Source organism: Lissotriton helveticus, chromosome 6, assembly GCF_964261635.1.
Source record: "Lissotriton helveticus chromosome 6, aLisHel1.1, whole genome shotgun sequence".
In the NCBI taxonomy this organism is placed as follows: Eukaryota; Metazoa; Chordata; class Amphibia; order Caudata; family Salamandridae; genus Lissotriton; species Lissotriton helveticus.
This window is the reverse complement of record NC_136067.1, coordinates 1714851539-1714864517: the sequence shown is the minus strand read 5'-3', so window position 1 is coordinate 1714864517 and position 12979 is coordinate 1714851539.

The following is a 12979-nucleotide window of genomic DNA, read 5'->3' as shown; positions in this document are numbered from 1 at the left end:
GACCCCCCGCCAGGTTAGGATGGCTGGGGGGTCAGGAAGACCGTCCGCAGCTTTTCCGCCGCGGTCGCCTTCCGACCGTGGTGGAAAAGCTCTAACATGTCTCGCGGTGTCTATCAGACACCGACAGGCATATTAGGATGTCTGCAGTTCTATGCCTTTCCACGGCGGCATTTCCGCCGCGGAAAGGCATACGGACTTTTGCCCGTTGCGGGCCCCCAGGGGTGAAGGGGGGGTGCACATGGGGTGCATTTGCGTGCACAAAGCGGCAGGCACCGCGCGGTGCCTGCCGCTTTGTGCATGCAAATGCGATGAATGCATTTTTAACATTGCGGCGGGTGCAGCTTAAAGCTGCACGCGCTGCAATGTTGAAGATAGAGGATGTGACCGCCACCCTGGCGGTCACATCCTAATCTGCTTGGAGGAAACGCCGCAGCCCCTGCGGACGTTCCCTCCTCCTCAGGGGTCGCGGACGGACTCAAATCCGTCCGCGATCCTAATCGGCCCCTAAGTGCAGAACTACAGTTATTTATGCAAGTCTAAAATGCAAGTGTTTTCAGATAACGCTATTGCACTGAACACTGCTGAAACCTTTTGGACATTCAAATGCAAGTATACAATAATCAGTAAAATAAATGTGGAAAAATACTCATTTCAACCTAATTAATACAGGAAACACATAATAAAAATGGATAAATACAGAAAACAATTGCAAAAAATAAATATGGATAAATGCAGACGGAAATGTCAAAAAAAAATACCATAAAACCAGGAGCCCTACTTATAATGTAAAGCTAAAGTAATAAGAAAGATTTAAAAATGAAGTGTGTCCTGAATCCCCATACCTTTCTCGAAATGACTTTGTTTACCAATCACTGGAATTGAGATAAACAGCTTAAATACAGTGGTGACGTAGACATATACATTGAAAATGAAGGTACATGGAATCAAAATATTGTTTTTCATCAATAACTACCTCCGAACAGCATCCAATGCATATTTAGGTAAAGGCTCCCCTGCTTCCTGAGGAAAACAGGCAGTCAACATACTGAACATTAATATATGCTATATTCTGATACTCCAGGCTTTGAGGAAGCATACAGGCTTTCAGTTTTCAATTACATCCAAATGGAGCAGGTTCTAAGCAGATACAATTATGTTTCCTAATATAAAGTGTTTTGATTACCAGACCCATCCTACATTCAGTCTTCTGAAAGTGCATGCCATTCAGAGCACCCCTTGGCATGCGCATTTTAGAGACACTTGACAAAGCAGCAGTAGCTTTCATTCCATTTCGCTGCATTTGAGTAGCTAATCAAGATTCAAAGCACTTCCTCTCTCTAAAAGGCTTCATTGCTGGAAAATTGGAGTGTGCTATTGCATTTTGTACACATAATCATTCACTACTAAATATAGAAAATTAATCTAAACCTCCGCGTTTCCCAAGCCTTTGTTTGATACAGGTGAAAGTAATTTTGGGTATTCTTCCAGTTCTATTCAAATTAAATAGCAAAAGGTTGATTAAGCTAGCGTGAAGGTCCTAATATTCACCCATGTGTTATGTCGAAAATCCAATCTAAAGGTTAGAGGCGAGACTTTGCAATGACACAGAAAGAAATGTGCATGTATTAATTGTATGTAGGTTGTGTCATCTTAAAAATATTTTTACATTTTTCGAGAAATATTGGAGCTGTAATTTCGATATATTTATCTCAACTTGCTTTTACAACCCGAATACTTATTTTGTATTCTAATAAAATAAATCCTAAAGGCCTTATTTAAGGCGGTAAAATCACTAACACAGCTTAAGCAATGGAGCATAAACACATATTCAAACATATTTAATATTTTCATCAAATGATTTTATGATTGAAAGGGACTATTTTCATATAGAATACTGCAGTCTGTGGAGCCGATTAACTTGAAAATGTTTTCTGTTTTAGGCTATGGTATCAGCATTTGTATATTGGACATTTTTGCTACTGGACAACTATCCAGAGTTTCAGGGCAGCCGTTGCAAACTGGAGTATTGTGTTCTTTTCATATTGTCCGGTAGGACTGTCTTTAATTTACTTGTGGATATACTGTTCTGATTTTGGTGTTTGAGGTTTACATATAATTAGGGGTGCTACAAAAACGGAAGTGTACATTGACCGTCAAATGGAGATATGTGTGTTTATATGTATGTATGTGTGTGCGTGTGTGCGTGGAGTGAAGTTAGGATTCCTAACTTTACTACTCCTAAATGCCATTTGTGCATACCTAAAGTCGTAAAGTTAGGGTTTTTTCTCAGTTTAGGAGTAGTAAAGTTAGGAATCCTAACTTTACTACTCCTAAATGCCTTTTGTGAATACCGAATGTCGTAAAGTTTGGATTTTTCTCAGTTTAGGAGTAGTAAAGTTAGGAATCCTAACTTTACTACTCCTTAAATGCCTTTTGTGAATACCTAAAGTCGTAAAGTTAGGATTTTGTCTCAGAATACTTTTGTGAATCGGGCCATGTGTATGTAGTCAGGATCACCTGAAATAAGCCTTTCCATCGGGGTTCAATGCAAGTCTTCTAAACATACTTCTTGATTATGAGCCTATCACCAGGACATATATCAGTCCATTTTTAACGGGCATCTTGATAAAATCCATCTGCATCCTGTTAAAGGGACCACCTGATCTTTATGGCTGTGTCAGTGTAACATGTGTCAATTTTCCTATGTTTAATTGTTGACAAGGTATTCATTTATGGCAAGCCTCTCATGCCAGCATCCTGAATCTGGATTTGTACCAATTCTGCCTGAAAAGTCTCCTAAATGTGTTTCTCCCCAAATGTGTGTATCCATCGTAATACAGTGTCATTGGAAACAACAAGATGTCTGGCAGTACCGGTCTCCCATCTGCTGACATCCAGGGATAATTAGCATTTTTTCACTTCTTCCTTTAACCCAAATGTTCGGTTCTGCTTCTGACACATTTTGCTGCACCCTCTTCAACTCACCCCATGTATCAGTGACTTTTATCAACATGGCAAAAGAACTCCCCTCTTCAGACTCACATGGAAAACCGCCCGTAAATTACCAGGCCAACAGAGCACAGTATATGGCTACTAAGTCAGCATATCGGTTACCAATGGCAACTTATCCGCTTTCCTCCTTGATGTGTTACGCACTTTAGCACACAGCAATTTCTCCTGGCAACTGTAGTGCATACAATAGGTTCTTGATGTTTTTGATGGGGAATCCTGAGGAGGTAAGAAAGATTCTCTGTGACCACAACTGTCCTAAATCATGGACTACACCAAACCCATACTGGCTGTCAGTAAATATGGTGACTCTCATTAGAGCAGTTAGACTACAAGCTCTAGTAAATCACTACACTCCTTGGGTACTCACATCCTGAACCAATTCACAGATCTCGACTCCCTTTCTTCAGTCCACACACATGACTAGACCCGAGCAGGAGGTGGAGTGCTTCAACCACTAGCTCTGGAGACAGAGCTCCACCTTTCCGAGACTTCACAAAGGGATTCATCTACTGTGTCGATCTACCCATTTCCCGTTGTTCTACTTGTTATCATCCTTTCTTCCTGTGCAGTAGTTACAAATCAAGGCGGCGATTTATGGGAGGCAAGAGTTTGTACCAAATCCAGAGATGTCTCTTCACCCCTTTAACCCTGACTGTCACTTCCACAGAACAGCCCACAAGCTGTGCAAACCTGCTACAAATCATTATATGAAGAATCAAGATGGCATCCTCAAGGGAAAAATAACAGCACACCTCTTCATCAAGCAAGGTTCCTTCCACTGAGCTCTAATTTCTTCTATCTAAGACTTCAAAGAAACAATTGTGTGGTGACTGGAGCTAAAGGTCTACCTGCCCTCCATTTCTCAACCCTAAAGAACATCCCCTCAGTGCTCGTCAGAGAGAGGTAGCTTATTACATTTGAAAGTTTCAATGAAGCCCAATACTCCTCCCATGGCAATGCTAATATAACAGAGTGGGTTTATTGTTCAGAGATTTGAAAGGCCGACTGGCTAGAAAAATATTTAACCTGACCCAGTAGATTAGCTGAATGAATTCCATTAATAATGGTTTAGGAACGGATGTATGACGTTACAACGAGAACTTTTACATCGCATACCATTACAACGCGAATTTTACAACGCAGGATCATTTACAACGACTACCTTTACAACGCATGTCATTACATAGCAGATGCTATTACAACGCATGCAATTACAACGTAAGTATAGGTATGTATATCATTTTTAAATATATAGTAAGTAATAATAATTTAATTTATTTATTTAATTTTATTAATTTAAGTAATGTTTTTTAAGTTATTTTTTTTAAAATGAACCCTTAAAATACCCCGTACCCCAAAACCCAAACCTAGCCCTTAACCCTTAAAATACCCCTGTACCCCAAAACCCAAACCTAGCCCTGAAACCTAAAAATACCCCTGTACCCCAAAACCCATACCTAGCCCTGAAACCTAAAAATACCCCTGTACCCCAAAACCCATACCTAGCCCTGAAACCTAAAAATACCCCTGTACCCCAAAACCCAAACCTAGCCCTGAAACCTAAAAATACCCCTGTACCCCAAAACCCATACCTAGCCCTGAAACCTAAAAATACCCCTGTACCCCAAAACCCAAACCTAGCCCTGAAACCTAAAAATACCCCTGTACCCCAAAACCCATACCTAGCCCTGAAACCTAAAAATACCCCTGTACCCCAAAACCCAAACCTAGCCCTGAAACCTAAAAATACCCCTGTACCCCAAAACCCAAACCTAGCTCTGAAACCTAAAAATACCCCTGTACCCCAAAACCCATACCTAGCCCTGAAACCTAAAAATACCCCTGTACCCCAAAACCCAAACCTAGCCCTGAAACCTAAAAATACCCCTGTACCCCAAAACCCAAACCTAGCCCTGAAACCTAAAAATACCCCTGTACCCCAAAACCCAAACCTAGCCCTGAAACCTAAAAATACCCCTGTACCCCAAAACCCATACCTAGCCCTGAAACCTAAAAATACCCCTGTACCCCAAAACCCAAACCTAGCCCTGAAACCTAAAACTACCCCTGTACCCCAAAACCCATACCTAGCCCTGAAACCTAAAAATACCCCTGTACCCCAAAACCCATACCTAGCCCTGAAGCCTAAAAATACCCCTGTACCCCAAAACCCATACCTAGCCCTGAAACCTTAAAATACCCCTGTACCCCAAAACCCATACCTAGCCCTGAAACCTAAAAATACCCCTGTACCCCAAAACCCATACCTAGCCCTGAAACCTAAAAATACCCCTGTACCCCATATCCTAAACCTAGCCCTGAACCCTTAAAATACCCCTATACCCCTAAACCCAAATTAAAGAAATGATTAAAAAAAGATAAACTTACCTATACTTATGTTGTAATGGCATGCGTTGTAATAGCATCTGCTATGTAATGCCATGCGTTGTAAAGGCAGTCGTTGTAAAAGATCCTGCGTTGTAATAGTAGCGTTGTAAAAGTAGTCCGTTGTAAAAGTTGCGTTGTAACTGTTGTTTCCCTTTAGGAACATATATCTAATTTTTAAAGTATCTAGTTTAAGCATCTAGTGAAAAACTAACTCTGAATATGCTTTTGTGGCCCAAGAGATTATCGGAAAGCCATGACAATGACTTTCCTATGCTGTGTCAGACACATTTTTAACCATACTTATCCCAAGTGTAACTACAGTTTAAACACTAGAGACTTTACACTTCATACAAAAAAGGGAGCATTTTATGATTCTCAATTAGATTATCAGGGCTTCGCAGGCAAAGTCAGGCAACAGTAATCTTCACTCAGCCTGAACACGAGGGTATAAGCATGTGTACACCTTTTTACATGTCACATGCGCAGAGTCTCTTACTCTAGATGTGCAATATCATATCTTATTTGACAAGAAGGACACTGGAGGTTACATCTCAAATCCATTTTTGAAAGAAGCTTACAGTGAGTCAGATTCTGCTAGGTGGTTCTCAATCAAAGCAGATCTATAAGACAGAGGTCTACAAGCAGGCATTGGGGATTCTAACTGGTTAGAAGCTGCTTCTTCACACTTGTCATGACTCCTCTGAACCAGATTTCAAAGCAGTCATGGCTATCTTTGGAGACAGAAGGATGTGTTTCTTAATCAAAATGTTAATAAGCTAAATATTCTTAGGCTGAAACATCATGTGCAACCCTGGTTGTATACTGATCCAGAAACAAAACATTACTCTAACAATAAAGCAGAGGAAGGGTGTTTCATTTGTAAAACTTGTTTTAAACCTGGGCTGTCAGAAACTCTGAGATGGTGAAAAAAACGGTATACACCCATTACAACGCATTTTTTACAACGCACTACCATTACAACGGAACTTTTACAACGCAAATACCATTACAACGCATTTATTTACAACGCATGTTTTTACAACGCAGGTACTTTTACAACGCATACCATTACAACGTAAGTATTGCTAAGTATATAATTATATTTAAAATGTTATATGTTAGGTTTTTTTTAAAGGGGTATTTTTAGGGTTCAGGGTCAGTTTTGGGTTTTTGGGTAAAGGGGTATTTTTAGGGTTGAGGGTCAGTTTGGGGTTTTTGGGTAAAGGGGTATTTTTAGGGTTCAGGGTCAGTTTTCAGTTTTTGGGTAAAGGGGTATTTTTAGGGTTCAGGGTCAGTTTTCAGTTTTTGGGTAAAGGGGTATTTTTAGGGTTCAGGGTCAGTTTTCAGTTTTTGGGTAAAGGGGTATTTTTAGGGTTCAGGGTCAGTTTTCAGTTTTTGGGTAAAAGGGTATTTTTAGGGTTCAGGGTCAGTTTTCAGTTTTTGGGTAAAGGGGTATTTTTAGGGTTCAGGGTCAGTTTTGGGTTTTTGGGTAAAGGGGTATTTTTAGGGTTCAGGGTCAGTTTTCAGTTTTTGGGTAAAGGGGTATTTTTAGGGTTCAGGGTCAGTTTTCAGTTTTTGGGTAAAGGGGTATTTTTAGGGTTTAGGGTCAGTTTTCAGTTTTTGGGTAAAGGGGTATTTTTAGGGTTCAGGGTCGGTTTTGGGTTTTTGGGTAAAGGGGTATTTTTAGGGTTCAGGGTCAGTTTTGGGTTTTTGGGATACAGGGGTACAGGGTAAAAATAAAATAAAATTAAATTTAAATTAAATTAATTAAATGAAATTAAATTAAATTAAATACAATTACATTAAATTATATTAATTTTAAATAATATACAATTAAAAAATATATATATACTTACCAATACTTACGTTGTAATGGTATGCGTTGTAAAGGTACCTGCGTTGTAAAAAAAAGCGTTGTAAATACATGCGTTGTAATAGTATTTGCGTTGTAAAAGTCCCGTTGTAACGGTATGCGTTGTAAAAATATGCGTTTTAACGTCATATATCCGAAAAAAACGTGTGCAAGGGGGAAAGGGTTCCGAGAGACAGAGAGAAACCCATTCCAGTTGGTAGGTGGTGAATAGACCCGGTGTAATATCAGGTATCCCCTCGGGATCGTGTATCCCCCTCGCTTCGGCAGATTCCGGACGTCCTGCCGATTGGAGAGCTCCGACAAGCCCCCAGTAGCCCCGCCCACCCCAGGAGAGAAGAACCTTGGATCCAGCAGGCAGAACAAGCAGCGCGCCGAGCAGAGCTGCTGATAGAAATGCACGCATTGCAGACGGGTGATTCTTACACAGCCATAAATCCCTTACGTCTTGGAGACAGAAGAGGAAATAATTCACGGTGCTGAAATTAGCTCATAATACAATTCTTTTCTGGGCAAAGTCCAACTGCTGGCTAAGATATTACGATCCCGGATAAAGAGTTATTTTAGGAAGCACGATACATGTGTGACATTTTAATAATTTCAGTGAAATTATGAGTGACATTTCAACGAATATGACTGACACTTTTTAGCAAGCAAAAGTCAAGCAATTAAACATACAGGGAATCATATAAATATCTGAAATTACAACCATTTGAGCACCAACAAACTCTTAAGAAGTAATTGCACTAACGGGGGTGCGGGGTGCCAAAAGTGACGGCAAGCTAATCTGCCAATCAATGCGCCCTTGCTGAGTGGTGGCCTGAGTAAAAGCATCCATAAAAACGGAAAGTAAGCCAAACATAAGCAAATGCTCGATTTACGATATGTTTAGAGAGAAGAGCCAGTGTGGAAATCAGAATATTCAGGACAATGTCTGCAATTTAACCGCCCATTATATATACCATCCCTAATACAAACAAAGTTATCCTCTAAGCAAAGTGATAGTCAGCAAACTCGCCATAAACAACACAGGTGGAAACAATCATTTTAAACATGCGATGGAGTTAATCCAGAAACATGTGGCTGCAGGCTGAGCCAAGGAATTTAATAAATACGTGATTCTCTTCAGTTATACTATGCCCATTCACCATGTTTACTACATGAAAATGAGACCAAGCACAATCCAAAGGAAAAGTGATAATCACAATTGTAGAAAGCCCAAAATACAGTGATTGCTGCCTAAATTATCAATAAATGATGACCTTATACCTGATGGTGCAGAACCCTCACAATCTCAATTCAAAATATAAACGATGAAAAGACTTCGGTAGAACGTCAAACACAAATGTTTAAATGCACCCTTACTTTGAAAACAAAACAAAAAAGAAAAATGAAACAATGCCCCATGCATAATTATTCACCATTTGCTGTTGTATTAAGATAACTTCTGCTAATGCACAGAATACAACTCGATTTTTCCAGGAGGCCTCTGATGTTTCGTAATATATGTACTGCGATTTCAAATGCTCAGGGTCATAACCAGGCGGGACAGAATACGAATGAATGATGGTCGAATACGCTAAATTATTTTCTTACATGCTCAAAGGCACGAATTTCAGGAACTAGACCCCAGCATGACCATCGGCATGACGTGTAGTGCGCCCCAGAGCCTCCAACAAATGAGAAGATGAATCATAATGTTCATAAACCTATGAGGGGCAGTTAAGTGTACCCCCCTGTGCCAACATGCGAAGGTCTGCATAGGGGAATGTTGAGAGTGTGGGTGGGACGCGATACACGTGTCGACTCCAAAATGAAAACTAAAACCCGCCGGATGTATGCTTTTACCACGCATGCCTTTACAACGCGGTATTTACAACGCATGCCTTTACAACGCATAGCGCTTTGGGGTGCTGGATAGTGAATAGTTTAATTTACTATTCCAACTCCAGTCCCCGTGGATAGTAGGGAAGGTGTTGGATAGTAAATTAAATGTATTCCCTATCCTAGAGCGCCCCCCAGCGCAATGCGTTGTCATGGTTTGCGTTGTAAAAGTTGCGTCGTAAAGGCACTGCGTGGTAAAAGTTGCGTTGTAAAGGATGTTTCCCAAACCCGCCTCCTACCTCATAGTCAACTTGTCCAACGGAAGTCTGCCAGAGACGGGCAAGCTAAAAAAATAAAACCTTGCGCCTAGGAGGCCAACTACCCTGCATGCAGTAATCACAAGGGAAGCGCGCCTTGAATAAAACAACGACGATAAGCTGCAATAGACAACTTGGAAGTGCTGTTGATTATTGTTTCATGAGGCTTCACTGCGCTCCAGTTCACCATCTATTTAAGTTCCTGACACAGTCAGACACAGGCACGCTTTCTATAGCACAGTAAGTTCGCTGTTGAAGCTCCTTGTTACAGCATGCCTGGGGGTGTTTGGGGGTCCCTAATTTGCATATGCTGTCCACTATTCTAGTAGGCACCTTGCACCAGTCCAAACAACCCTTATTGATGGTAGGTTTAAAGACAACCTATATAGAAATCTATCCTAACGGTAGCTGTGGAGAGCAGCCTTCAGGCTAAGTCGTGAAGGAATGTAAAGCAGCTTGTTTTATCAGTCGATAATCTCATGAATGACCAAATGAAAGGAGGACCACACCAGGTATATATATAAAATATATGTATTTATTCTAAACACATCACCCTAGTCTCTTTATGAGGGTAGAGGTAAAAGTACATTCAGTAAACTTATTTTGTACACAGTAAATTAACACAATATATACGTTGAGCCCTAGGGCGTACCAAACCATATATTTAGAAGGTGGTATAAGAACCACGACTGACATAGATACAAGGTCTAGCGCCTTTAGAACCACTGGGGCCACCATGAACCACCCAAGGTAGTGACACAGGGGACCCACGGGGGACGTGCGCAGTGTCTAAACACAGCCGCGAATCACCAATAAATTCTAGGACGGAAAGTCGCGATTGGGAAATTACAGATTAAGGACACTTAGAAGATGACTTGGAGCAAACCCCTTTAGAACTAGGAGGTTCTAGAGACAACACCCACGGGAGCACCGGAGTACTCGAGTTACCTCACCCAGGGAAGCCGGGTGCATAGGGGACTTTTCGTGTCGGGTTTCATCGTCGATTTCAATGGCAAGCTGCTGAAGAATGCTGCAGGCGACCAAGTGGAAAGTGTCCGGGTGGATCCAAGGGTGGATCGGAGATCTGAAGAACCCAAAAGCAGAGGGGACATCATTTGGGTCACTAGCCAGTGACCAGGAAGGTGATGAACAGATGCCCACCGATGTCGGGTGATTTCAGGTGAAGAAGGTGAAGCTTGACTGTTCAGCCACGAGGACCAGGAGGTGTCGAGGATGACAAGTAACTGGATTCTAGCTGTCCCACTAAGGATTTTGAGTGCTCCGGTGTCAGTTTCCGGATCAGACCCAAAAAGCCTTGGCAACAGCAACCCACGCAGAAATCAAAGATTGGCTTTGGTGAAGACCAGTAAGGTCTGAGGGACTCACCCTTTGAAGGGGAGTCAGGGCACGTCTGGTGCAACCAGGGAAGCAAAATAAACAGGAGAGTTACATTCGTGGGGACCCACCAGTCGACAGACCAGGGATTGCGAAGGGCCCTCGAGCGGAAATGCTAGAAGCAGGCTCGCGGAACACTCGTGTAGTGTAGGCCCACAATCTTTGGTGCAAATGGTGCTCGGGGCATGGACTACAAGCAGCCCAATGCGCAGCTTCTGGAAGCTCGGGAAGTCGATGCCTTTGCAAATATGACGTGTCCAAGAGTTCCGGTCCCACGTCACTCGTGAGGGCAGCAGGTCTCAGCTTTGCTGGGATCTTGTGTCGGCCTGGAGAAGTCTGGAAATCCGTGTCCTGAGTCCCAAATCCATCGGGTTCCAGTGGGAGCCTTGGAAATGCAGACAGGCAAGATGCTTCTTTGGTGCCTGTTTGAACAGGGGAGTTGATCCTTGGCCCCAAGGGAGATTCTTCTGTCTTCTAGTCGATGTAGAATGTCAAAGTTCCAGGATATATGCTGCAGAGTTTTGTCCAGGTGTAATCTGAAGTCCTAAGGACTGGGATCCCATATTTATACTAAGTTAGGGGGTTGGACATACTCTAGGGACCCACCTATGGGAGGTTCCAGGGAGGGGGGTGGTTACACCCCTTTCCCTTTGTCCAGTTTCACGCCAGAGCAGGGGCTGAGTGCCCCTGCTGCCGGTTTGAACTGGGGTATGCACAAGGTCACCAAGTGTGCCCCCAACACTGTCAGAAAAGCATTCTATGAAGCCACTAACCCAGCCCCAATACACTAAAGCCTGTCTGGGAGGTGGTTACACCTCCCTGTGACAGGAAATCTATTGTCCAGGCCTCCCCTGCCAGAGTTTCATCCAGCAGCAGGAGATCAGACTCATGTCTGTGGCTGCAGCATCCATCTTGTGATGCTGGGGCTCTTTTAAACTATTACCGGTTAGGTAAGTGGGTACATGTCTTCTCCCTCTAGTAGGGTGGAATTCTACCCCCGCCGCCAGGACTGGCGGGGGGGGGGGTAGGATTCCAAAGTGTTTGACACCAAACACAACATGTTTTCATGCAGCCATTCCAAAGTTAGCATTAACCAGGAGGTTATAATGCACTTAAGAGTATATGGTCTGGCGGCATCACAGAACAGCCTCAGAGAATAGATGCCGAAAGCTGCAGAGGGGTCCTGCTCATGCATGGGCACCCTCTCACACAAAACCAAGCACTCTGCCTTCAGGAATGATAAGGCCTGCGATAGGAGTGACTTATAGGTTTATATGTGTCAGTGATTAAAGGTAGATATAGGTAACCTATATCTTAGTAAGGGGTGCATGCACCACCTTACCCAGGCTGTAGTAGCAGACCTGTGGTGCCATTTTGGAAGGCTTCCCAGGGGTGGCATAACAAATGCATCAGCCCCTGGTGGCATCTGGGGTACCTATGCCCTTGGTATCCAAGGTACCATATACTGGGGACTTACAAGGGTAACCCTGTAACCATTCTAGAGTGTACCTAATGTACATGTAATCATTTTAGAGAGGAATCAGCTAGGCTGGTGTCATGGTTAGCAGGGCCCCAGCCAAACTGAAGTAAAAAAAACAGTGAAACAACAGTTAAAAGTGGGGGTAACCATAGTAAGCAGATCCTACTCTCCTACACTGTGTTGTTTTTGCACTGGTGTAAAGTTATCACAATACAGCCCTCGATAGCCTAAACAAGAACCTTCCCGTTGGTTAAATGCCAACCTTGCATGTAATAGTGACATAATTCATAGTTCCTTCAGTCGTGTTTGTTGGGGTAAATAAAATAATAAACAGTGTAGGAACTAAGGATCACTTGCCTCGTTCCCATATTTACACTCTCGCGCCTCACCTCCCCTCGACTAATGCTTGCTTGAGTTTGTCATTACTCTTTTCTATATTTTAGTACCATTTATTAAAGCTTTGGGGAATGGGCGGTAATACTCATTTTGTGTAAAGGTAATGTCGATTTAAGTGCCTATACTGGAGCCCAGGTCATGTGTGGAATGGTGAAAGCTGCCGTCCGCATTCAAGGTAATACAATATTTAGTTAAATGTGAAATGTAAACAGAACTGTCCCTGACACTGATTACCTCAAGGGCCACACTGAACCACAGTCCCTGCTGCACAGTTATTTGTTGTGCGGGCTCGGCTGG